This window comes from Homalodisca vitripennis, unplaced genomic scaffold (genome assembly GCF_021130785.1).
Source record: "Homalodisca vitripennis isolate AUS2020 unplaced genomic scaffold, UT_GWSS_2.1 ScUCBcl_6575;HRSCAF=13855, whole genome shotgun sequence".
NCBI lineage: Eukaryota > Metazoa > Arthropoda > Insecta > Hemiptera > Cicadellidae > Homalodisca > Homalodisca vitripennis.
Genome location: NW_025782716.1, coordinates 4346 through 30737, shown reverse-complemented (window position 1 = coordinate 30737; position 26392 = coordinate 4346). Strand labels below are relative to the sequence as shown.

Below are 26392 nucleotides of genomic sequence, written 5' to 3'. Positions count from 1 at the left end.
AAGTACAGCGTGTCGTGTGCCCAATGGGATACTTGTTGCTATGCATTTCCTTATTGTGTTTTTATTGTTTTCCTATCTTGGTGATTTCTTAAATGTGATCCCACTCTCAAATAAATATCTTCACGATTACTTAATTTTTAAGGTAAGTTCATTTTTGTGTACCCGATGGGGTACACGGAGAAAAATTGAAAAACATATTAAAATAATGTTTTACATGCAAAGTTGTGAAGCTTACAAACATTACCACGTTATACTTAGACCTTTATGTAAAAAATTATTACGGTTTATTAATATTATTATTGAAAAATTCAAAGGCAAATAGAAAAGTTTGGAAATAAACTATTGTCCTGAACGTATTAAACAAACCAACTGGTTCAAATCTGTTTTGTTTGGAAAAATTCTGTTTTTAAACAAAGTTAACAATTATGAAAGGAACTGCTACCAAATAAAATTACTCACCAAGACTGCTTATGACGAAAACAAGAGTTGCAGTCTTCAAGTCTGGGTAACGTTCCATTTTGGGGAAGTAGTAGTTGGGAGTATGAGAGTACCCATCGGCGGTCCACTGGCTCAGCATCCCACTCTGAACAACAAGATATGTGCAAACGATACAAAAAGCTCCATTATCAACAAAGTAGAACAGCATAAATACTGCAAAAAATGTATAAATGTTTAATTTGCAACACATGTTGTTTTGTATGCTATCCCTGGAAGAATTTACTTGTTTGCGTCCTTTTCTAAGGCGTGATGTATAAGATAATTTACGCTTAATACAAAAAAAAAAAAATAGAAATGCAATAAACTGAGCATAATTTTATCAAATCATTCTTCTCAATAAAATGAACAATATTATTATTATAAATATAAATTAAACGCTAATTAAAAATATTTTATTTTGTATACTTACAAACTTGTATAAAAATACTAAATAAGAGCTGTACTTAAAAAATTTGGTAGATTGGACATAATAAGTGATGTGTGATGTTGGAAAGCTTTATACTATTTCTAATAAACCTGAAAATTTTGTAATATGCAGAACCATATTACAGTTCATAAATAAGCTAAAGTTATGAACAAAAATAAGAAATGATGGAAAATATTTAAAACCAGAAAATTGTAGCGGTCAAATTCAAAATCTCTTTATTTAATGTTTCATGTAGAAATTTATTGGTGTAAAAAATGCTACAACACAAATAAAGATACGATGTACAGTGTCCATGTTTGTGTGTCATTATTCGTTCAAGTGTAAATAATTCTTCTAGTGTGTAGATCGGCCCTGTCACCAGCCATCTGTTCAGCACACTTTTCAGGTTCTTTTCTTTTCTGTATCTTGATTTAAGTTGGCAGAAAGTTGTAAAGCTTGCCTCTCATATATGACTGTTTCTTCTCATATAGTGAAAGGTGGTGTTGTAAGTGCAGGATGTAATTGTTAGCGTGACAAGTGTTATAGTGGTGTAAGTCTGCTCCCCATGGTAGTTTATTCCTTTCAGCAAACAGGACCACTTCCTGGATGTATAGGGCTACAATCGCCATGATCCAGAGATCCGTGAATCCTTCGTGGGTACCTCTCCAAATACCAAATCCATATCTTAGATAGGGTTTAAAAAGGGGCACAATAAGTTGTTTTTGCTGTGTTTAAAATTACTGATATGGTGAATATTTTTTTGGTAACAAAGAGGCTAGTGTTTAATTTCTGTACCTAAAATTATGTTTTTTTGCAGAATTATTTTAGTTGTTTTACATAAAAGTTTTTTGAGTTATAGTTACCTACTTTTTAAGCAAAAAAAAAAAAAAAATGTTTTTTCAATGTTTGTATTTTTTTACATATTGTCCACTAAATCATTTTCACTATCCATGTCCATGATGTCATCATGACAAATAAAGCCAATGGCCTATTTGTACATCAGGTATTTTCATGATACAACAAACAAGTAATAAAACCATAAATAATCCAGGACGGATGACATGCAACAACACATGGCAGCTGTCTACACTGTGTGACTATAGCAAACTCACTAAGGTTTTAACACTCATGACAGAGAACCAAGGAAATGCTGACATCTAGTAGAAAATGCCAGAACTACTTGTGTGACGTGCAGTTATCATAGAAATGCTTTTTGTGCGATATAACAACAGAAACTATAATAAAAGAGGAACAATACAACAATGCGTAGTATTACATCATTAGCCACTCTTATACAATCACAGAGAATGTAATATTATGTCAAAACCATGAAGGGATTAAATTCTTACACAAGTTATCAGCATTTTGTGTCCGAGAGAAAATGTCATCAACTGTCAGTCCAAGAAATCCTGTATGTGATTTTATAACTTTAGGTAGACCTGTAATCTTATTTATTATTTCTCCTGAAAAAAGCCAGTTTCTTGGTCTTGGTCATGTTAACTACTAGTTCATTCGAGTGGCAGTACTGGTAAGTCATATTTAGTGTTTTGTATGCACTAATAGCTAGTTCAACTGTAGTTTTCGGCAAGTAGAAGTGTTGTGTAGTCAGCATAGATTAAAGTGGAAGAGTAGGTATTAAGATGAACAGGCATGTCAGTAGTAAATAAGATAAACAAAACAGGGCTCAATGACTGACTGGCGTTATTTGATATTAACAATGTGAAATATCAACATAAAAGGTACGTCTCATTACCAAAAATAAAATTGTTTCTAAGAGTTTTCGTCATTATTTGCCAATTTGGGAAGTTCCCAGGTAATTTAAGGGGAGGCGGAACAAAAAAAAATATTTTTTTTTTCAAACTTTTTTTATTGTATTTTATTAAAATATACATTTTTCCGAGTTCATTGATATATAATACACCTGGATTATCTAAATATTTCATTACAAAATAAATCCTTGAACTTTTGTTGCAGGGTCAGTTTTTACTAGAATATTTTCGCTTGCATACATACGTATATCTACCCATCATTTCTGTTGCTATTTAATTTTGCTTCATTTGGCAACACTGAATATAGACAACTGCTTACTGTCTTCTGTTGCTAGGGAATAAATATTGTAAACATAACCTGTTTGTTTGTTATTGTTTATGGACGTTATTAGTTTCTGTGAAAGTTTTTAATAACGTTTGTGATTCTTACAGTTTCGTTTATTGGTTGTATTATTTATTCATAATGCCTAGACGTACTTATAAAACAACTAAAAGCAGGAAAGGAGTTGGTGGACGTGGAAAAAAGAAGGTAGTACAAGGTGTACCTGTACATTCATCTGCTAGTGTTCCTAGCTCTCCTAGGCCTAGGCCTACCAAAGCGTCGAGCTCATCAAAGAAAATTGACTTTTCGGAGTATAGCCAATATGCTACAGATCATAGCTATAAGAATGAAATTATAGATATCAGTATACTATCAGAGAAACTCCAAGAATGTTCTCTTTGCAAAAACTGTAAGAAAAATGGTTTACAGTTGCGTTCCATGAATTATGTTGGCTTAGTGTCGAAACTAGAACTCTTTTGCACACATTGTAACTTTTGTGAAGAATTTAACAACTCTAAAAAGGTTTAAATACCTAATGTAGCAAGTAAGAAGTTTTTTGATGTAAATATTAGATTAGTGTATGGCCTGCGATGCATTGGAAAAGGTCAGACCGCTGCGCAAACTTTATGCTCCATCCTGAACCTCCCCCAGCCTCCTACAAAATTCCGACCCTATAACACGGTATTGCACGAAAAATGTAAACAGGTGGCTTTAGAATCTATGACCAGAGCTGTTGAAGGAGCTGTATAAGAAAATAAAGCTATAATTGAAGAGGAAAAAAATAACTAATCCTGAACTGCAAACGGATTCTCGTGACATATGTGCGGGTTTTGATGGTATGTGGCAGCATAGAGGCCAACCAATCCCTAAATGGTGTGGTCACATGTACCAGCATTGACAGTGGCAAGGTGATGGACATTGAGGTTCTATCCAAGTATTTGCCTTTGCCTGGATAAAACTAACCATGAGATAGCTTGTGCAGCAAACCATCAGGGCTCAAGCGGCAGCATGGAAGGCGTGGGTGCAAAAAATATCTTTAGCAGGTCAATAGATAAGTACAATGTCAAATATGTGAAAATATATATTATATTATTAACATAACTGTTTGGTCAAATGAATTCATTAGCTTTGGTCTTGAGGGAAATGTGCAAGGACTTTTATCAGACAGAATGACTGTAAGGGTAAGTACAGTAAGAGGTCGATAATATTAATGTGTGCTCAAGTCAGTGCCGGATTTATTATTTAAACCTAAGCTACGTCTTATCAAACCCTCCATATTATTGATCTATTCCTCTCAACTTACACATTTTTTAAAGGTGTACTGATAACCAGTAATAAAAAGTATTTCTTTCAAACGTGACAACTCCAGAGCAACTTTGGAATGTTTGGAGATATCTAGATTACAAATCATCTTACAAGAAGAAAGTACACTTTTGCTCCAAAGCCAATCATTAGTCTCTTGGCAAGTTATATGAAACGCTGAATCAAGAAATAGAAGCTTTGGAAATATTCAAATGTAATATGCACAGATGAAGGAGCTTTCATGGCTAAGGCCTTTATTACTGATCCAGGAGGAAGCAGGAAGTTATTGTCTTGGAGACTGCTTTTTACTAAATCAGTAGAATATCTTAAAGCACATAAATTGCTCCAGAGCCATTTTCATAGGATTTGTTGATTGTAGTTAACTAATTCTAGATGCTGAGAAGAGAAACCACTTTTTTGTTTTCATTACATCTGTAATTTGTTGGAAGAGTAAGCAATATTGTTTTGCTGAAACGTATTCATTTAAAAATTGTCTAAGTATACTTATGGTTGGTTCACTCATTTACTTTGTGAGTAGGACTGTTAACCCAGATTGCAATTAGGCCTTCTCAGGTGAAGAATTTGATAGTTACAGATAAGAAAAGATCACTTCAGGAACTCTGAATTATTTCCATTACCAAACAACTATATTAAAACTGACCTCTTGTGCAAGTGTCGGGTTCATCACTATTGTCACCGCAGTGGTCAAAGCCATCACAGTGCAACTGCGCTGGGATGCAGCGGTGATTCTGGCACAAATAGTCTGATCCCGTGAAGCAATCTTGAACATAAACATAACCAATCTTAGACAACAGTACCTATTCATAGATTTGTACAAGCTGAATAAAGTTGCCAGACAATAAGATTTAGAAAACAATTTTGAAGAAAGAAACGTTGTGTTTAACTATTAAACAAAGTGACATGTTAAATCTGCAACTTTTCTGGAGGTAGTGGTAGTAGGATGTCAATTTTGACCTCATACAAAGCTAACTCAGTCTCTTTTTAATTAGTATAAATGACCTTCCTGCTTTTATTGACTGTAAATCAATATTGTATGCAGACGATACCACTTTCCTCAACATTAATTCAAACATTGATGAGCTTAATATCTTGGCACAAAGTGCTCTGGATAAAGCATCGGATTGGTTTAAAGCAAACGGTTTTCTTTTAAATGAATATAAAAACCCAAAACATAATTTTTACTTTAAGAGCTATTGGTATTGATAATAATTTAGATAAATATTCAAATCAAGTAAAATTTCTAGGAGTTTGTTTTGATAAAAATTTAACATGGGGTTCTCATATTGATTACATTAGCTCAAAATTATCTAGGGTTATTTTTCCAATTAAAAAGCTTACTAATTGTATTGAAACAAATTATATTAGATCCGCTTATTTTTCTTATTTCCAATCAATTTTTAGATATGGTTTAATATTTTATGGAAACTGCAGCAGGATGAAATATTAATTTTACAAAAAAGAGCAATCAGGATCATATGTGGTGTTAGTTTTTTGGAACATTGTAAACCTTTATTTATAAACTTAAAAATTCAAACTATTTTCAACTTATACATATATGACTTAGTTTTGTATACTTTTCAATACCCTAACAATATTAAGTATGCTGATCATAGCTACAATACTAGGAGTAAGGCAAGTAGGCTTACTAAAATCAATTTCTGCAGAATAAATAAAACCATTAATAGTCACCAGGTTGTTTCACTACAAATTTACAACAAATTACGTAATTTAATAAATATATACCGTAAACAAGTGTTTTGCAATAAATTTTATAATTGGCTTCTAAACAATCATTTTTATTCTGTAGATGAATTTTTTGCTGTATCCGATATTAATTTATAATTATATCTAAAGCTAACTAAGGATAATTGTTTATATTTCATGGATGTGTTTACATATGACTTATAATTTAGTATGTAAACATGTATTTATTTATTGACTTGCTACTGGCTGTAAAGTGACTTTGTCGATGAGTGCAAAAACTTAATATGACAATAATAATATTATTATTATTATTATTATTATTATTATTATTGCTTGTATCTTAGTTTACCCTTTGTTGGACCGACGGTACTTGCAAGTAGTACCAGTATTTTTTTCTCAATGTGTGAATGTTATTTAATGGGTTTGTACGTTCAGCAGCCCATTGGTACTCACAAGTACCTTCTAAAGAGCAGGGAATTTGGTTTCCAGGCAATATATGTTGTGGCTAACCTGACTGACAGTGAAACAAAGTGACTCGTGCATGTGTTTTGACCAATACTTAGCAACCCAATTTCTTTATCCATCCCAGGCCTTTATTTGTTTACTTTTCTCAGTTATTTCATGTTTTAGTGATTGATAATGTATTTATAATGATGTAAAAAACGTTCATTTCACAGTTTTGTTAATTGAAACAGATTGCTATATGCAAAAATAGTGAGTGGGTACTCGTAAGTACCGTTGGGCTGTCCAACGCTCTTGTTGCTTACATTAATTTGAGGTTATGCTGTTTGTTAATATGTACTGTGCTAATGTTTATTGTGGTAATTGACAGTTTTATGTGTTGTATTATTTTAACTGTAATGTTATACTAGACTATTAAAAACTAAAATACTAATAACGCAATGGCTGAATATTTGCTCAGTGACAGAGAAATAATTTACTGTGTTGGAGGAACTTTTGCCTTTGGACAATAATCAAGACACAGATATGGAATCGGATGATGATGAGGATGTTTCTGAGGTTTTAGAACTTGATGAACACCGTAAGGCTACTGGTAACTTATTTGACGACGTTTTTGAAGCAAATTTACAAAATTTGATTGAAGAAGGAAGTGTTGAAGAGGAATCAAATAATGATACTGTAATTTGCTTAGAAGAAGAAAGTAGGCCTAATGTTCAAGACATTGTTAAACGTAAGTAATGATTGCCTTACAAATTCAATACCTAGTACTAGTGGGACCAATATGCGTACTGTAAAACAAAATTACCTTTACCAAACAGGAAGTGGAAAAAGGTAGATGTAACAACTCAAAATTCCTGAATTCCATTTAGATGAAGGAGTGGTAGAGGGTATTTTTGATGACTGCCAGACTCACACAGATTATTTTTTGAAATTCGTATCAAGTGCTTTGAGAGGAGTAGTCTATCAGTCTAATTTATATGGTACACAAAAAGGAAAAACTCTGAACCTAAAAAGAACACGAGCTCTTAGTTTTTATTGGAATCAATTTCATGATGGGCTACCATAAGTTGCCTAGTTGGAAGCATTACTGGAACATGTCAGAGGATTTAGGAGTGAAAAATTGTTCAGAGATCAATGTCACGAAAACCGTTTTGATTTCATACTATCTTGTTTACATGTAAACGATAACCATCAAATCTCTGCAAATAACAAAGATAAATTATACAAAACTGAAACCACTAATTGAGTCTTTGAATACAAAATTCAAGGAATCCTACCATGGAACACGACAACTGTCTATTGACGAATCAATGATTTTGTTCAAAGGGCGAAGTAATATGAAGCAGTATAACCCACTAAAACCGATCAAACGAAGCTACAAGCTATGGTGTTTAGCTGACCAATTTGGTTATATAAAACAATTTAGCATTTACCAAGGGAAGAATGAAACTTGGGGAAGCAAAATATGAGAATTGCAGTCTTGGTGAGCGAGTAGTATTAGCACTGACAGAGGACGAACGAGGAAAGTTCAAGATGTTGTTTTTCGATAACTAATTCAACAGTTTACCATTGTTGGAAAAAGTTGAAATCTGAGAAAACACTGGCCTGTGGGGACTATACGCTCCAATAGAAAAGGACTGCCTGGAAAAACATCCTTGAGGATAAGAAGCTCAAAAGAGGAGACATGGACCATAGAACTTCATGTAATGGTATCACATTCTTCAAATGGCGGGACACAAAGAGTGTTTTCTTAGCATCAAACTACCACGGAAGTGAAATGACATTGGTAGATAGAAAGGATGATAAAGGGAAAACTCACAAAATAACTGCTCCAACAGTAATCAAGGATTATAACCAGTTCATGGGGGGTGTAGACCATGCTGACCAACTACGAGCAAGTTATGGTGTTCATCGGCGATCCAAGAAATGGTGGCATAGGATTTTTTGGGGTATCTTGGACATAGCTTTTGTGAATAGCTTTGTGGTCTATTGTCGCATCTCGAGTGAGAAGCCTCCATTACTTGATTTTCGGCGAAATGTCGCTCTGGGCCTTATGTCCCAAATGTGAAGTAAACTGTAAGAAGGGGAAGTTTGAAGCGCACCAGCAAATCACCTCAACAACCATCAAACAAGCGACGGGCAAGGAGCCATCTGTGTCCAACGATGTGAGATTAGGTAACTTAGGAGTGCACTGGCCAACATTCACTGAAGGAGTTAGAGGAAGATGTGAAATGTGTGCTTTGAAAAAAAATCCAATCTCGTCCTTATTCAAAGTGCAGTCATTGTGGCGTTTATTTATGTTGCAACGACAAAAAAAACTGCTTCTCTGAATATCATGGGTTACATTTTGTAACCTAAACTGAATATAAAAGTACTGAATATAAAGACAGTAAAGTATATTTTCCTTATGTTTTCATGACTAATTAAATTGTATTTACCTAATAAAGATCTTAGTCTTTGACATTGTAAGTTTGTTTGTAAGCCTACTTGTCTCATAGCCCAACGGTACTTACCAGTACCATATACAAAATTAAGACCTACTTGTCTCATAGCCCAACGGTACTTACCAGTACCATATTACAAAATATGTATTTAGCCATGAAGGAAATAAAAAAAATATATATATTATTTACCTTTGATGAGTGGTAAATAGAAAAATAACACTGAATCACATTTTAAAAACATCTTTACTATATTTGGGCAACAAAGGGTTAAGAAACATCAACTGGAATGTAATAGATCTCTTGCAAAAACTTCTTTTACTGTTTTTCATTTGCTAGAAGACCATATCAAGGTTATGAGGACTGTGCTTTAGTAACTACAGTACTCAATATTATGTGGCTTCTTTCTAAGGGTGCCCAGAGGGATGGATATGGGAGGAAAATTCTTCCCCAAAAATAAATTCAGTTATGTTTAAAAGTAATGCACTTGAATATGTAAGTTGATATGCTTGTTTAGATACCAGAGTGTGTGATTTACCTTGGCAGTAATGTGTGTTAATAATATTATGCAATAGTGATTATTCAATCATGTACTATAATCCCATAAAATGACATTCAAGGAAGATCTGCTCCCAGATTCCAAATCCAGTATATATTTTGACTCAAGGATACCAATAGCCTATAGAACCTTATAATGGTCAAGTAAAATATGGACCATTTATGGTGAGTAATGAAAGTAACAAACTAAGTTCCTAAGCCTTTTGTAATTTTAACAAACCCTGTATTTGACTGTTTCAGTCTAGATTTCATGATTGTTGGCTCTCTACTACTCTTTACCAAAGATAAAGAAATAGTATATTATGGTACAAAATCAAGGAAGAGCTAATTGTCTTAACCATAGTCAAGCAACAAATAATGTATTACTCTTTACATGGGTAAACTGCTAAGTAAATATTTAGTCTTGGATATTTAGGCATGTTCTTATTTTTCTCTCTTTTTTATAAATCCCAGAGCAAAATAAATTTTAAGAAAGGTGACTATTTGTCTGTAGTTGCAGATAATCCTCCAAGCACCAATGGTGGCAGTTTGGAAGTCTTGTTAAGCTGTACTTATAAAACAAAAATGGATGCAATTCTCATTTTTCTTTATTAAAATAAATGAAGCATCCAAATAATAAAAGTAATTTTAATTTGTAAAACATTTTCCTCAATATGAAAACATTTAATTAAGATAAAGCTTAATAGGTTGTGAATACCCTATATTTAGGATTTCATGGTCGGTGTTATAACACAATTTTTTAGTTTACACCATATTAAAATGTTGGTAACGCTGTTGTGAAAAACTAATATTTCAACTGGTCTACATTTGCATGAATAGCATTTCATCTGGTATTTCTTATAAATACCATGCTAATGCAACCACAAAATGAAAATGAGTATTTCTGGCCTTTACATATTGTTAATATTAAACAAACCAGAGGTAAAAGTTTCTATAGAAAAACTCTAAAGACTTTTTAGTACAGAATCATAAAACAAATATAATGTTTTGATACTATCTAATTTAAAAAAATATATTATAGCATTATTATTTATATTGAAATATTTATTGATACAGTACAAGCACAATTACTGTGTGTAATAAACCTTTGTAGTTTTATAAATATAAAATTTAGAAAAATTTTATTTTATTTTATTTATATTATTATAAAATATTTTGACTACATTATAACAAATTTGACTTTAGATGCATGGATACAATTAATATCAAATAGTGTTGCTATGTCATAGCCAAATACAAACAAACATTTGTATTATCTGCAACTGAAGATGAATAGTCTAAAAAATAAATCATCCAGTGGTACAGATGAATACTCTTCAAAACTGTAAAGCATTGTGCAGAAGAATTGACTCAACCTTTTACATCAATCATAAATAAATCATTTTCCCTAGGCCAATTTCCTACAAAACCTAAAATCTCCAAGGTATATCCCAAACACAAAAAGGGGCTAACAACTGACCCCAAAAATTGTAGACCCATATCATTAATCTCTACATTTTATAAAATTATAGAAAAAATTGTATTGAAGAGGCTAATGACGCATATTGCAAAACACAGCCTTATTACCGACTGTCAACATGGCTTCCAAAAGGGAAAATCAACTTTATCTGCCATAATAAGCTTGGTTGAGTCCATAATCGACAGTATAGAAGAAGGACAATTTGTGACTGCATTATTCCTAGATTACAGCAAGGCCTTCGACTGTTTGGGACACAATCTTATCTCCAAAAAACTTGCAGCCTTGGGAGTAAGAGGCTTAGAAAACAAGTGGTTTGACAGCTACCTAAAAGGAAGATCTCAAGTTGTGGAGATTAAGCATATAACATCTAACCTCACTAGCATGTTCAGATCACACCCTAAATTAATTACAAGAGGAGTCCCACAGGGATCTGTACTAGGACCCATCCTGTTCATTCTGCTGACTAACGATCTCCCAGCCATAATTGAAAACAACAGTACCAGCTGCATAATGTATGCAGATGATACAACCTGATCTCCTTTTAAGAAATGGCTCAGCTGAAGAATTGTATAATAACTCTGTTCATTCTCTACAAAATGCCATTGCTTACAGCAAATTAAATGACTTGGCGATAAATCCTGACAAAACTACACAAGTGCATTTAAGCAAGAAAAAAGTCCAACCTGCAAGCATCCCCAATATATCAGTGCATCAGACTAAGTTTTTAGGTGCAACTCTAGACAGCGGCCTCACTTGGACAGATCACGTAAACAACATTTGCAGAAAGATCAGTACAGGTATCTACGTTGTTAAACGTATCAAATGGGTTAGCACTCTGGAAGTGGCAAAAGTACCCTACTCTGCATTAGTAGAGTCTCACATTAGATACAGCCTCATAATCTAGGGAACCTTGTTAGGGAACCTTTAGAGAGTGCTTGTGCTACAAAAGAAGGCAGTCAGGACCCTTGCAAACCTTGAGCCGCTGCAAAGCTGCCGACAGGCCTACCAGACCCTGGGCATACTTACAGTACCTGCACTCTACATCTATGAAGTGATCTTACTCGTCGACAAATTACACCTGCAGACTTACATGGATGTTCACAATTATCCCACATGCCATGCCTCAAGGCTTACCATTCGGCAACACAGAACAGCCCTCTTTGAAAAAAAACCATCATACACAGGCCGAAAATTTAAAAACCTCCTTCCAGACTTCCTCTGAAACCTGATAGGCGACAGACTGAAGAACTCGCTTAGAGAATTTCTGCTTAAGAATCCTGTCTACACTATAGAAGAGTGCCTGGAATCTGCAAATGCAAGAACTACCATGACCTTCAACATTTAAACATCAATTTTTAATTCACAACTATTATATTACAATTTTCCACATTTATTCAACATTTATTTTCCTTTGGGATTTATTAAAAATAAAAACAAATAAGAATATGACTGATTCCAGGGTTATTATCAGCCATATGTTTGGAGCCTCCCTCTGCAATTAAGATACTCCACTCTTTAAAACAGGGCTGCCCAACCTACGGCCCGCGGGCCGAATCCGGCCCGCGAGTCAGTTTTATGTGGCCCGCCTTGTTGCCAAAACAACCAAATTAGTTTACAAGCATTTGAAATATTAAATAAATACAAATTTTGAGAACCACGCAGTCCAGCCAATTTCACGTAGAACAAGCCGTATTCATTTGGTGGAGTGTTGAAAGAAGTAAAGTAGTTGCAGACAGATTTCACTGACTACGGTGGTGGCTGCCGGCTGGCGAATAGAGCGCGCGTAAAGCACGGCACAGCGCGTGGTGCGGCGACGTAACCCCTACCCAACTCAAGGTCACCACTCACCACGTAATTTGTATGTCCTAGTATCCTAGTAGGATTAATTAAAATCAATGTATTCAATTTATTGGTGACTTTTTTATTGTTCCCTCAGAATTAGAGCAAACATCCAAAAGTCTGGGTTTATATTTATTTCTACTAAAAGAACCTAAAAACATAATATATTATAAACCTTTACCTAACAACTAATAAATAATAAGAAATTACAATAATCAGGAAACAAGGGCCAAATAACCTTAAAACTCATATTTTGCACAAGATTTCTGGAACAAACCCCCGGGCAATACGTTTTTTCTGGGGTTCCAAATCCCCTAGGATGTTGGCCCGCCTGGCCACAAAGGCTTTACAATGTGGCCCTTGGGTAAAAAAGGTTGGGCACCCCTGCTTTAAAAGAATTACAACGGATTGTCTCCTACAAGGCATAGCCTTGAAAAATACTACTCAAAGTGGTAGAATTCAAATAATATCGAACAAATTAATAATTTAAAAAGTTATAATAGATTTAAATATAACTACCACTCACCCATGTAGGTGAAAGAGGTGTAAACGATGGCTAGCCTGGAGACGGAACTAAACATGCCTCGAAGGCTGACGTAGAAGCCAACGCTGAGTGGCAGGATATTTTCCCTGCGTGGTCGAGAATGCCCTAGACCCAGCTGTGCCACCGGATGCCGCACCGTCTCCAATATTGGACCCTCTGACGTTAGACCTTGTCGCACCACCACTTCCGTGCTACCAGCTGCAACATTCCACCATTGACAAACTGTACACTCTGGTTTAGTTTTCCTGCACATAGCACATATGTTATTTAGTCTCTTCAACATTTTAATTTTAATTTTCTACTGTCTTCTTAAAAGTAATCTATCGTGTAAAATTTGCTGCTGCCACGGATTATTTTCAAAAATTTAAGTATAGAATTACAAACAAAGTCAAGAAAAGTAAGAATGTGATGATGATATTTAAAAAATTATTTATCTATGTAAGAAACTGTACAGATAGTAGTCCACACTTAGTGCTTAACGCCAGAGTGCACAGCACGTGGTGGCACATTGCAGACTTTTAGCGTGTTTAGTTTGCATAGTAATAACATTTAAAAAACATTTTGTACAGTTTTTATGAAAAATACTACATTTTTGAGTCAACACATATAATCATTTACATCCCTGCTCCTCGCTGTAAACCTTCACAGTTGATGTGGTAGGCATTAAAGCATTGTTCAATGCTTTCTATTGCATGCTATACAGATGCTTGTGACATTTTACCAGTCCTCACAGCTAACAGCTATTCAACAAGAGCATAATAATGAGGTGAAGAATTAGGAACATATATTATGAAATTGTTGGCCCGCATTTCCAGGTTAAACTAAGATGTCAGAAAGTAGGTACTTTGTTTGAAAAATTTCAGGTGTCTACTGTAAGAATTCAGTACCAAAACAACAGTAACTTGTAACAGCACTGTAACTTTGGTAACGCAACTGTCCAGACAGTGCCATGCAGTTTTGGCGAATGGCTGTCCATACAGTAGCCCGCAGTAAACATGTAAAATAATTTCTCTCATAAAAACACATTATTATCAAACTTAAAAAATCTTAATAATAAGGAATAAAAATCAATTCAGTTCATCTCGTGGTTCAAATTACATTTTTAACAAAGATAAAATATTAAATATAATAGTAAAGACTCTTAGTAAAGAGCCTTATACTTAGTCTTACATTGTTTTTTACTCCATAAAATATGCGCAAAGTCTGTATATGTAATATGGTCATAAACAGATTAATACATACAGTAGTGATCCTATTTTATTCAAAGAATTTAATCATTAAGATTTTAAAAAGTTGTAAATATAAATCTTAATGATAGAGCGTACAAGGCACTGCCGGCAGGACGTTACGTTCTCATTTGAGGACGTAATTCAACTGCTTACACGAGGACGAAAAGTTCTGCTGGCAGGACTGTTCTTGGTCCCATTAGAAAGAGGGAAATGTAACGAATTAGCGCATGCAAGTCTGAAGTTGGTAGCTCTGACCGTTCAGAAATGGCGGCGATTATAGGAAAGGGTGACCGTGTGTATGTTTTCACTACTTATTTTGATACTCCAAATAGTGGAAATGCATGGAGTCGCTCGTTATTTGGTAATAGTTATGATACCACTAAGTGTAATGGTACTGTAATTAAAGTGACGTGTAGTTGTGCAACAGTTCTGTGGGACATTGACAAAAACACAACTAGATGTTTGCTAAAAGACTTGTTCTCGAGTGATGGTCGAGCTGTCATCGCTGCCGGTGTGACGCCTGCTGCCAACGCCGCTATAGGTCTACCCCGCCAGCTCATATCACCTGCAACGCTATCAGGTAAGAGAAAACTTTTCACTTTATACCATTTATTAATAGTTGATAAATTAAAACTGGGTTTCTTAGTATATTTTGGTCGTACTTGAATAGTAAAGGTATTTATTACCAGGATAGTTTCAAAGGGGACAAGTATAGATGACGGACTTTTGGCACATGTAAAACTCGTAATATTTGTCACATTAAAAGTTCGGATAAATGTTTGTTTATTATTAAAAAGGCATCATCTGAAACAATGTCCAGAAAAGTAAAAGGAGGAAGACTACCGTTCAACTGACCAGTGCTGAAAAACAGTTCGTCGTCATCATCATCCGATGAATCTAATGTTGAAGATGAAGACCTTGATAGCGGATCAAACAATATTATTGATTTACCCTGCAGATGCAGAGGAAATCTATAATAATTCAAACTTAGTTTTAGTTAATGGACACTGAGTGGGACTTTGGTAAACATGTAAATATTGATCAATTTCAAGGACCATCAATACAAACTCGTTTTCACTTGCTCAATACTAATTGAGAAATTCTATCCCTCAATGAAATGGATTTTTGGATAATTTTCTTCCCACATTAATGATATAAACCATATTTTAGTTTTGTTCAAATTGGGATAGAAGAAAACCAATTTCGAGACATGAGTTTTTCAAGTCAATTGGTATTTTTGTACGCCATGAGTATAAATATGTTAGGGGTCCGCCGCAACTACTGGTTCTACGGAAACCGACGGCCTCTTTCCTGCTCCAGCTTTTGGTTCTAGGTTTGGGATTGGTCTGCATCGTTTTGAAGAAATTTTTAATGGCAATGGCATTTGCCATGCCTGAAGATAAAAGGAATGGATATAGGTGGTATCAAGTTAGGCCTCTCATCAACATGTACGTAACACATTGGAGGCAGAGTTTTTCCCCAGGTTTCAAATTAACTGTAGATGAATCCATGTTTGCTGGTACGGGAAAGGCAACTACCGTGAAAATGGCATGCCTGCTGTGATGAAAATTAAAAGGAAACCTAAAGGAGTTGGTTGTAAAGTAAAAAAACTATTTTGTGATTTGTGATAGCACATCAAAAATCATGATTGGGTTGGAAATCAATGAGGGGAAAGAAGAAATGAAAAATAAAAATGGCAAAAGGACTTTGGTGCCGGAACTGCAACAACGCTACGATTGACTGAACCGTGGCATGGAACTGGTCGAATAGTTGTAGAAGATTCTTGGTTTTCTTCTGTAAAGACCAGTATTCAGTTAAAGGAAAGAGGTTTGTATTTTTAGGGATGGTTAAAAACTGCCTATAGAAACTGAGGTGCCCTAAGGAAAAGGGGTCTTTTATATCAGCTACAGCAAGCTCGGAAAATGTAGATCTTATTTGTGTAGGATGGAGAGACCGTAAGGTTCATACGTTTTGTAGGTACCTGCTCTACAACTTTACCTGGAAAACCATGTACAAAAAAAAGATATGATGACGACGGAAAACCTTACACCAAAGAAGTAGCACGTCCAAAACTAGTAGAAGATTACTTCATGGGAGCTCCTGCCATAGACATACATAACCACATTCGCCAAGATGGACTAGCACTAGAAACGGTGTGGCCAACTCAACAGTGGCATCATAGAATGTTTGCTTGTATATTTGGTATTATGGAAACTAATGCCTTTTTAGCATATAACCTTCACAGACCTGCTCTTGAAAAGAAGTTTCACACAGACTTCACTAAGGCACTAGCCTTGCAATTAATAAAAACACCAATTTGGCCTTCCACCAGAAACAAGACCTGCAGAACCTTTGTTAATCGATGAAGTGAATTTACCTGTGGAGGTAATCTCGCACGTCCTTGTTAACCTTTCTAAAGAAGACGAACGGAAGCGAGTTCAAAGGAAGTGTCTAATCTGCTCGAGAGTGCACGGAAAGCAAATGAAAGCAAGCTACTTTTTGCAAGAAATGCGGACCTAATGCTGTCATGTGTAGCCCACAAACTGGCCAGAGATTGTTTTTGAATACCATATAAAAAATGGTATACCCTTACGTCGTAAGAACTAGATATGTATTGAAAAAGATGACTATGTAGCTATCAAGATAGAAATCATACTTTTTTGAATTTAGTTGTTTGAGATAGCTAAACATATTAGAAAATAAGTCCCAAGATTTTCAATATCTTTCCTAAGTATATATACATAATGAATTTTTACTGATTAGTTGAAATACTTAATAAAGTTTTATTGGGTAGATCTTAATATTTACTACTTATTCTATACTTTTAATTTATCATGTATTCTCTCTCTGTTGTGTAACGGAACAAGTTTTATACTTCATATGTTTATACATTTATTTTACATTTATAAAATAGATTACAAGGCAGTTGTTGTATTAGTCAGTAAGAGTCATATTAAACAGTTTTCCAAAATTTACAGTAGTTTATTGTTCGCCCAACACCATATCTGAAAATATTACTGCCACTAATGCGCTCTGGTTACCAAAAGTACTGCCGGAAGACGCGTCCTGCTGGAAGGACAGTTCAAGCATTCGCCCATAAGTGCCTTAAGTCCTGCTGGCAGGACGCAACGCTGCGTACAAAAAGTACTTCCGGAAGGTCCTTCCAGCAGGACATGGGACTGTACGCTCTATCATTAAGGCTATGGGGTGAATCGCATTAATCATTAGACAGGTAAGTTTTCAGTACAAATAAAGCAGAATTCAAACAAATATACATACACAAGTTACAACATACAGAAAATTAAATATAAATAGGACTGCAAAAATAAAGATATAGCTTATTATGGAAGAGCTATATTTGTAATACAGATATTTTGTGCAGTCTGAAATCAGATGTTCAGATTTTTATTAGTTCTTGCAACTTAATTAAAAACAACTTGCGTCTTATTATAGTTAACATTGATGTAATATCCATCAGTATTCAACTTAACTGACAATATACTAGTATATGCAACCCATACCTACCCACACAAAAACTAGCACATGACACCATGTACATACAACTGTATTAGTAGTGGGTTGAGACTGACATTGTAGTAGCACTGAATGAGATAAGCTAATAGGCATTTTCATTGTGAAAATTCTTAAATCTGTAATATTTTTAAAAATTGATATATCCAAACAAACAATTCAAGTTGTAATTGATAATCAACACCAATAACTCAATATTTATCTTATTCCAAGAAGGGAAGACAAAATGAACTAAACACAGCCTTCATTATTTAGTGATAACCTTAACTGAGAAAGAGTAACTTCAATATACCCATGTCAAGAAATGTGGAGATCTTGAGATAGATGTGGGTCTTGAGGTGGTAGAAGTTGGTGGGGGGCCGGATGAGCCAGATGCAGTCATAGTACTTGACCGGTCCACCGCGTTCCACCATGTTCATCATGGTGATGGCTCCTCCAAGATTCTCCACAAAGCCTCCACAATCTGAAGAAAAAATGTTGATTTATAATTTGTACTATACAAGGTAGAGGTACGCCACACAACGTGTTGTAACAGGCTTCGCTGAGGTTGCATGCAAAATTTCAAATCTATATTTCATTTCATTCTCGAGATTCCTGCGGACTTATAAGTCCATAGAAATTATCTTTTAAGACAATTTAAGTCTACATATGAAATCTTTCTTGATATATCATGGCTACACATTTCACATTTTTTATTTAATTGATTTTAATATAAGTCTACCAATAAATAATATAAACAATACAAATCTACACAAGAAGTCAGTATAAAATGATAAATGTGTTAGGATAGTTAGGCTGCATGTGTCAATTTGTTGTATGTTTGAAAAAACTTCATGTACAACTTAAAGCCAGTTCGTTTTTGAGATATCCTCCATACAGACGGACAGAAATTAAATTTTTCCAGCCCCATAAATTTTACAAAAGCTCAGCTGTTAAGGTATTAAGATTACAGATGCCCTGTCAGTGTGCACTGAGTGAAATCAACTACTCTCTCTTTCTCTACGTGTGCAACAAAGGTTATGCCGCAATCAAGATGTTCAGAAATGCAACACAATAATTTGAATGACATAATATAAAACATTTTTTAAAAATACTGTAGTAAAATATTAAGGAATATACATTAATTGGCTTTGATTAGTTTGAATTATTTCGGGCATTTATAGCTGATTTTTAATAACTTTCAACGAATCAAAGCTGTTATCGATAAATTTTATCCTTTCTGTAACATTATGTTGGTACCTGCTTTGCTCTTGACATGTTAACCTTGAAAACCTTTGTTTGCATTTAATAATAATTAATTTAATAGTTTCAAAAGTGTAAAAGCATATTTTTGCTCATTCAACATCATAACTATTACTTTGTCATCTTTTCCAATTAGAAAGAATTTCTAATCCGATATAGCATGTTAATTACTTCACTAATAGCAACTTATTAAATATTAAAGACAAGTACAGATGGATTAAGGGTTGTGAAAAGTAAGTTAAGATGGATTTGATATATTTTACATGAACAAGCCGTGTCATTTATTAGCCCAATGAAGTTAAAACAGGAACAGCAGAGTTTTAAGTGTGATTCAAACCATGAAATCAGTGCAAAATACAGACACCATAATGCCCATAGAGAGATAATCTATAATATTAAGTGATACAAGTTTCTAATATTAAACATCTTCATCCAAAACAGAATGACATAGGCTTTTGAAACATTATGTGACCTGAAAGATGTCACATCACAAGAAAAATTTGTGTTTTCGTGGAAAAAAATATGGGACACCATAAAACCTCATAAAGAGAACCTAGTAATACTGAGCAATAAAAGTTTTTAAACTTTCAAACTTTTATTTAAATCTTAAAAAGAGAGGCTTTCATACATTATATAGCCCTAAAAAAGTGTCAACAAATTTTTTTCCTGAATTCATATTCAACAGAAAACAATACTACATTTCCGCATTAAAACTTTTTTTTTAATTTCATCATGTATATACTGTACTAAAACTTATAATTGTCAAAAATTAATTATCTTGTTCATTTCAATTTATTATTTTAATTCTCAATCAGCATTAGAAGTACTCTGAAGAAAAATTTGCATAATTTTTATGTACATTTTTATGAAAAAATTTTGTTTTATCTAAAATAGCAGTGACCCCATAAAAATCCCTTGAGAATATAAATATTGTAACTTTAATGGATACTATACTTACCTGTGACAGGTTCAACAACGCTTTCATCATATTTTCCTGCAAATAATAAACAGTATTAAAAACTTCTAACACTAAAAATACAAGTAACATCATCTTATTCAAATTCTAAAGTATAGCAATTACCCACGATAAGTTTTACCTTCTATTGTTTGAATGGTCTGTTTGTGAACCAGTGCAAAAAATTAGGTGTATCATGTTAAATTCGTTTACTACCTGTTATATATTAGAGTAACTAAATTAAAATTATCGTACATGTAAACAATGATAGGTATCATAACCATGTTGTGTTTTTATCAATAAAAATATTGTATTCTGAAATAGATGGTACAAATGAAATCAATACACAATTACATTATATGCACATACTACATCTACATTATAGTTTTTGTCTTTTTCGTGTTAAGCATAACTGCTCTTTGCTTTGAGAGGGATGGTTCCGATTGAAAAGCACACACACCCTTCCCCTATGGAATAGATTTAAACTTAATCCAATAAACCAAAGACCTAGAGGACTACAAAGTTTTGGAGTTCCCTAATGTCTCAATATTTAAACTATAGGCACATATAAGTATAAATGAGTTAAATTGTCAATGTACTCGTACATGTTTAACTCATGTACACCCAAGAAATTTACAAGTCAATGGCTAACAATATATATATATATATATATATATATATATATATATATATGCGTTGTATATTGGTATATATATCTAATTTATTTAACTGATATGAGCACACACAAGTTAAATCAATTAGAGAGACTCCATTTAAAGATAAACACTTAACAGTTGTGTGTTTCTGGATTATACTGTACAGATTACTGTAAAAAAGTAATTGTTAGAGTACAAAATAATTAATATTCCATAAGGTGCTGCCACAGCCCTCACTACTGGCTAGAGGCATCTGTGATCCCATCTTCTAGAATATTCTTGTCTATCTATTATGTCAGATTTAACAGTATGGGCTGTAGCAGTGCTGCCCTATCACTGCTTTTACCAAACGAAAAATATCCCTCAATATTCTAACAATCTGGTGATGGATGAAAAATTCTAACAGATGTCAGTAGCAATTCTGAAGACAACTCTTAATGTGAAATATTCAATACTTTTTTTCCTTCTGATATATGAAAATACATTTATATTATTTATAATATTGTCTATATAATATACCCCAGTATGTATAGATTAAAACTTCAAACGTTTAAACCTCTTCATGGGACACCCGGTATATTACTATATTACAGTCACTATAGTTTTTCATGGGTGTTCTTTTTTTTCATAACTTTTAATGGCTTCAAAATGTCTCATCAGATTTTTACAACATCTTAGTATAATAATTTAAAAAGATGTGTTATGGATTTCAACTCTAATTGTTAATATTCACTATAGAACTAATTTTATTTGTTAATAAATATTCATTACTTTGTTATAATAATATAAAAATGGCACGTTGTATTTAAATATGCAATATTATTTGTTTTATTAAGCATAGAAAATAACTGTATCATTTGAAATCTAATATTGCAAAACTGTGTGTATATTGTATGTTATTATTCTAGTATAAAAAGTTTTTAACAAAATAGCAATCTCTCAATTTCCGCATAGTATTGACGATAATAGTAAAATGTGATGATAATGTTATATGATGCTATTAGTGTTCGTATTAATTATTACCAAAAATTTCGTGAAAAAATTAGCATCTCTGTATGTATTTTCATTCATTTTAAACTGTGTCGTTTATAACAATTATTTTACTTTTCTATAACACTATTTTCATTACTGGAAGTAATATTGATTATTAAAACATAATTTTGTATCTAATTATTGCACAATTGTGGAAAAACAAAAATACTGAGTTCCTTTGTATACAGCAATATAATACGTAAAATATCTTAAAGCCAACTTTTATATGAAGGAAAGACACTCTCTTTATGGCCTGTAACGTTTTGGAACATATTTTAGTAATCGAATAATTTAGTCTGGGTGAATTGGGTAAATAACCCACTGTGGAACGGTGGCAGGACATGACAGGACCCACCAAATATCGTTCCCGGGGCCTGCTAAAGCTGATTACAGCTCTGATTATACCAACGATATCCAATAAACTGTCATGGTGAATATCACCGAACGATATTGATATTTAACCTTGTGACCTGTGTTTTCATGACTGGATCAATCTAAGCCATTAGTAAAATACACACATTTTCACATACAGGCAATGAGAGTACTTTTATTTCAACTGAAACAGTTCCAAATGTTTTTTGAAAAATAATACTGGCTTTCATAAAATGATTACATTTTGGAAAATACCCTGATATGAACTAGAATTTAAACATATGCTAAACATAATGTAATAATCCAATAAAGTTGGCATAAGCTTTTTTTCTTTTTTTCTTTTTTCTTTTTTTTTTTGCAGTAATTAGTTGGTTCTGTTACCATATGGGCATAGAAATGAAACATGTGTTACTATCTGAAGATAGACTGGTAAGATAAGCATCACACTAGTGCAGCTACCATCTTATTTCCCATGGACATACAAAACTTGTATGTAGCACTTTCATTTTTACTCTTACCATTGCCTATTATTACCATTTTACTGCATGGAATAGAATATAAGTAAGCGAGTTGAACATGAGAATGTGTAATATGAAAAACGACTGATTTATCAGAGCTCTATTAAATATAATATAATTTTGCTAATCTTATATTGTAAAGTGAGAAGTCAGAATTGAAAAGTACTAAATCAAAATAATTTACTGATCCCAGAACAGACTACATTAAGTATAATAAATGTACACCTGGTAAGAACGAGTAGGAAGCCTTGTAGCCAACTGAGGAACCTCCATTAGCATAGAAACGCACCAGCAGTGAGGGCCCAGATGTGATTATGACAGGGGGACGGAACAGTGCACCACTGCTCACCTCCAGCCTCTGACCATTCCAGTCATAGAACTGGAAATAGAGGAATGTGAGATATCTGTCACATAGTGTGTTCCTATTGCGCTTCTGGTATGGTGAATATTGTCATATTCCTCTTTGTTTGTCTTTAATATAGGTAACGATTACAAAATATTTATAATTTCAAGGTGCATGATTAAAAAAATAAAATTTATTTTACAGTATTAGCCAAAATAAAACAGTACTGAAATGGTAATATTTTATTATGCTAAACACAGTAACATTATATATAGATTTTACCAATAAATACAAGTCAAAGGAAGCAAAATTGGTTTAAACTCGGGTTTTAACATGTTCAATATGACCCCCGTTCGGTTTGAGGCAACACTCGCACCGTTCTTGTAGGTTTTGCATCATTTTTATGAATAGGGGTTGTTTCCTTCTTCTAATACAAATGGTAATTTTTTTTTTGAGTTGAACAATGGTAGATGGTGGGTCCTCACGGACAATGTTTTCTTTCAACATTACCCAGACGTAGGCGTCCGGTGTTGTAAGATCGGGGAGTGGGCTGGGCAAGGAAAGTTTGTTCTAAGGGAGATGAGACGGTCGCCAAAGGTTTATTGGAGGAAAGCAATGTTGTTAACGGCAGTGTGAATGGTTGCGTCATCTTGTTGGAACCACTGTGAATTTAACGGCAAGTTTCGTGCACGACAAAATCTCCTGAGGTCTCTCACAAAACGATCAAGAATGGCCCTTTATCGATACTGATTTACAGTAAGAGTCTCTCCATTGTAGTCTTTAAAAAAGTATGGTCCCACTATACCCCTCCCAGACACAGCGCACCAAATGGCTACACGCATACAATGCTGTTGCCTCTCTACAACAATGTCAGGAAGTTAAAATCCAAGGAAACGTATTGTCTGCTTGTTTATGAAACATTTAAGGGGCACGTGACATTCATCTGTAAACCATAAATCACTCAGAAACTCAGGTTCTTCGTAGCATATTGCTAACATTGAAGTAGTGAACAGTACTGAACTCTGGCTAGTTTGTTTCTACAGTTCAAAGGTTCTCCAGATTGTATCCTGTAGGGAAAACCACCAATGTTTATGAACATTCTTCGTATTGACGTATTGCTAATATTCAGTTAAAGAGAAGCTCGCATTAGGCTTCTTTTTGGTGACTGTAGACAATAGACAATAGACAATATTCTTTATTAACATAATCATAGAGATCAGTACATGGCGTCAAAGTTACTTAAAAGTTTACATTAAATAAGTGAGTCTAAAAATTCTTTTTTCATTGTAGAATGGTTTTGTAGATAGCCATTCAGTCAGAATTCTCTTGAAGCGGTGTGGTGGTTCTCTTTTTAAGTCTTCTGGTAGGTGATTGTAGTAGAGTGCTCCTATGTAAGATGGTTTTTTTCTGTATAGGCTGAGCTTGTGGGATGGTAGATTAAAATTTGATGCATTATGGGTGCTGTGTTGATGTAGGTCTTGGTGTCTAATTTGTTCGGTGTTCACTGCATGGATTATTACTTCTCGAATGTAGAGAGCTACTACAGTGAGGATCTTGAGTTGTTTAAATGTTTCTCAACAACTTTTCCTGGAAGTGAAAGTCCGGCCAAGCATCTTAGAGCTCTTTTTTGGTGTATTAAAACCTTTTCCTTATAGGTGTTGCCAGCTCCTCCCCAAATAGCTAATCCATATCTCAAGTGTGATTCAAGTAAAGCGAAGTAAGCTACCTTAGCCATGCTGTGGCCACTCACCTGCCTTATCCTATGAATAACGTAGGAGCCTGAACTTAGCTTTTTACACAGTTGGTCAATGTGGGGTTTCCATGTTAATTGTGAGTCTATTATAATGCCTAGATGCTTTGTTTTACTTTTTGCTGTTATGTCTGTTAATGGCAGGTTAAGTGATTTGTTTTTTTAAAGAAAATTTTATTTGTACAGTTTTTTTTCTCATTCAAGACCAGGTCATTAGAAGCGCAGTATTGCTTTGTCATGTTTAATGCTGTATTTTCATGTTTGACTTGTATCTTACAAGTTGTTCTGGTATTCTGTTTGCTAAAGTGATGACTGTATCATCTGCATACATCACTGTATGGCAAGTTTCCTCTAGCTGGCTTGGAAGATCATTAGTAAGTAGGAGGAACAGTATTGGACTCAGAACCGATCCTTGCGGCACTCCTCTCTGGACGTGAGCAAAACTTGACTGGGCTTTTTGAGCTATGTTATTTTTGGAGTAGTGTATTTCAACTAGCTGCTTCCTGTCATTCAGGTAGCTCTCGAACCAGAGAGCTGCGATTCCTTCAATGCCCAAGCTTTTTTAATTTTTTAAGCAGATGGTCGTGATTTACGCAATCAAAGGCCTTACTGAAGTCCAAAAAAAAGGCTGGTTACATTGCGGCCCTCATCTAGCTGGTCGATGATAAATTCTATCAGTTGAATTAGAGCACTGGCTGTGGATCTTCCCTTTAAAAACCCATGTTGCTGATGTGTTAGCAGATCGTTGTTTCCAAGGTGCTTTAGTAGTCTTTTAAGTGCTGCTTTTACTATAATTTTAGTAAAAGTAGAGATCAGGGAAATGGGCCGATAACTGCCAGTGTCTGTATGAGGTCCATTTTTGTACTTGGGATAGATTTTGGCTATTTTTAAATTGTTGGGGAAAATTCCTTGTTTGAATGATTTATTAATGATATCTGCTAGGGGGACACATAGTTCAGCTTTGCAAGTCTTAGCTAATTTTGATGAAATCTCGTCTATACCAGCTGATGTCTTTGGTTTTAGGGAGTCTATGATTTTTTTGTATATCTTTCTGATTTACAGGTTGAAATTTAAAATTATTTATTGTTGGTGATGGCAAGTCCTGCTGTGTGATGTGGTTTGTATTATTATGGCTATCTTGGAGTGTTCTCTGTGCGATTGTAGAGAAGAAGCTGTTGAAACAGTTTGCTACTTCCAGTGGCTTACAAATTTCTTTTCCGTTTGTATGAAGGTGTACCTGTTTATCTGCACTATTGCTAGCTTTTCGTTCTGTGTTTATTACATGCCAGAATGCTCGGGAATTTGTTGTCTTCTCTATCTATGTAGGATGTTGTGTTTTCTTTTCTCAGCATTTTGAGTTTCTGGTCGCATTCTTTTTTCCTGGCTGCTGTTTCTGCTTTATCTTCAGCTCGACCAGTACTCTGTTCCCTCTCTAGGGC

At 34.2% G+C, this 26392-nt stretch overlaps 1 pseudogene; it reads right to left on the bottom strand.

The window, feature by feature from the left end:
* Positions 1 to 436: 436 nt before the first annotated feature.
* LOC124373873 lies at positions 437 to 26392 on the bottom strand (annotated as a pseudogene).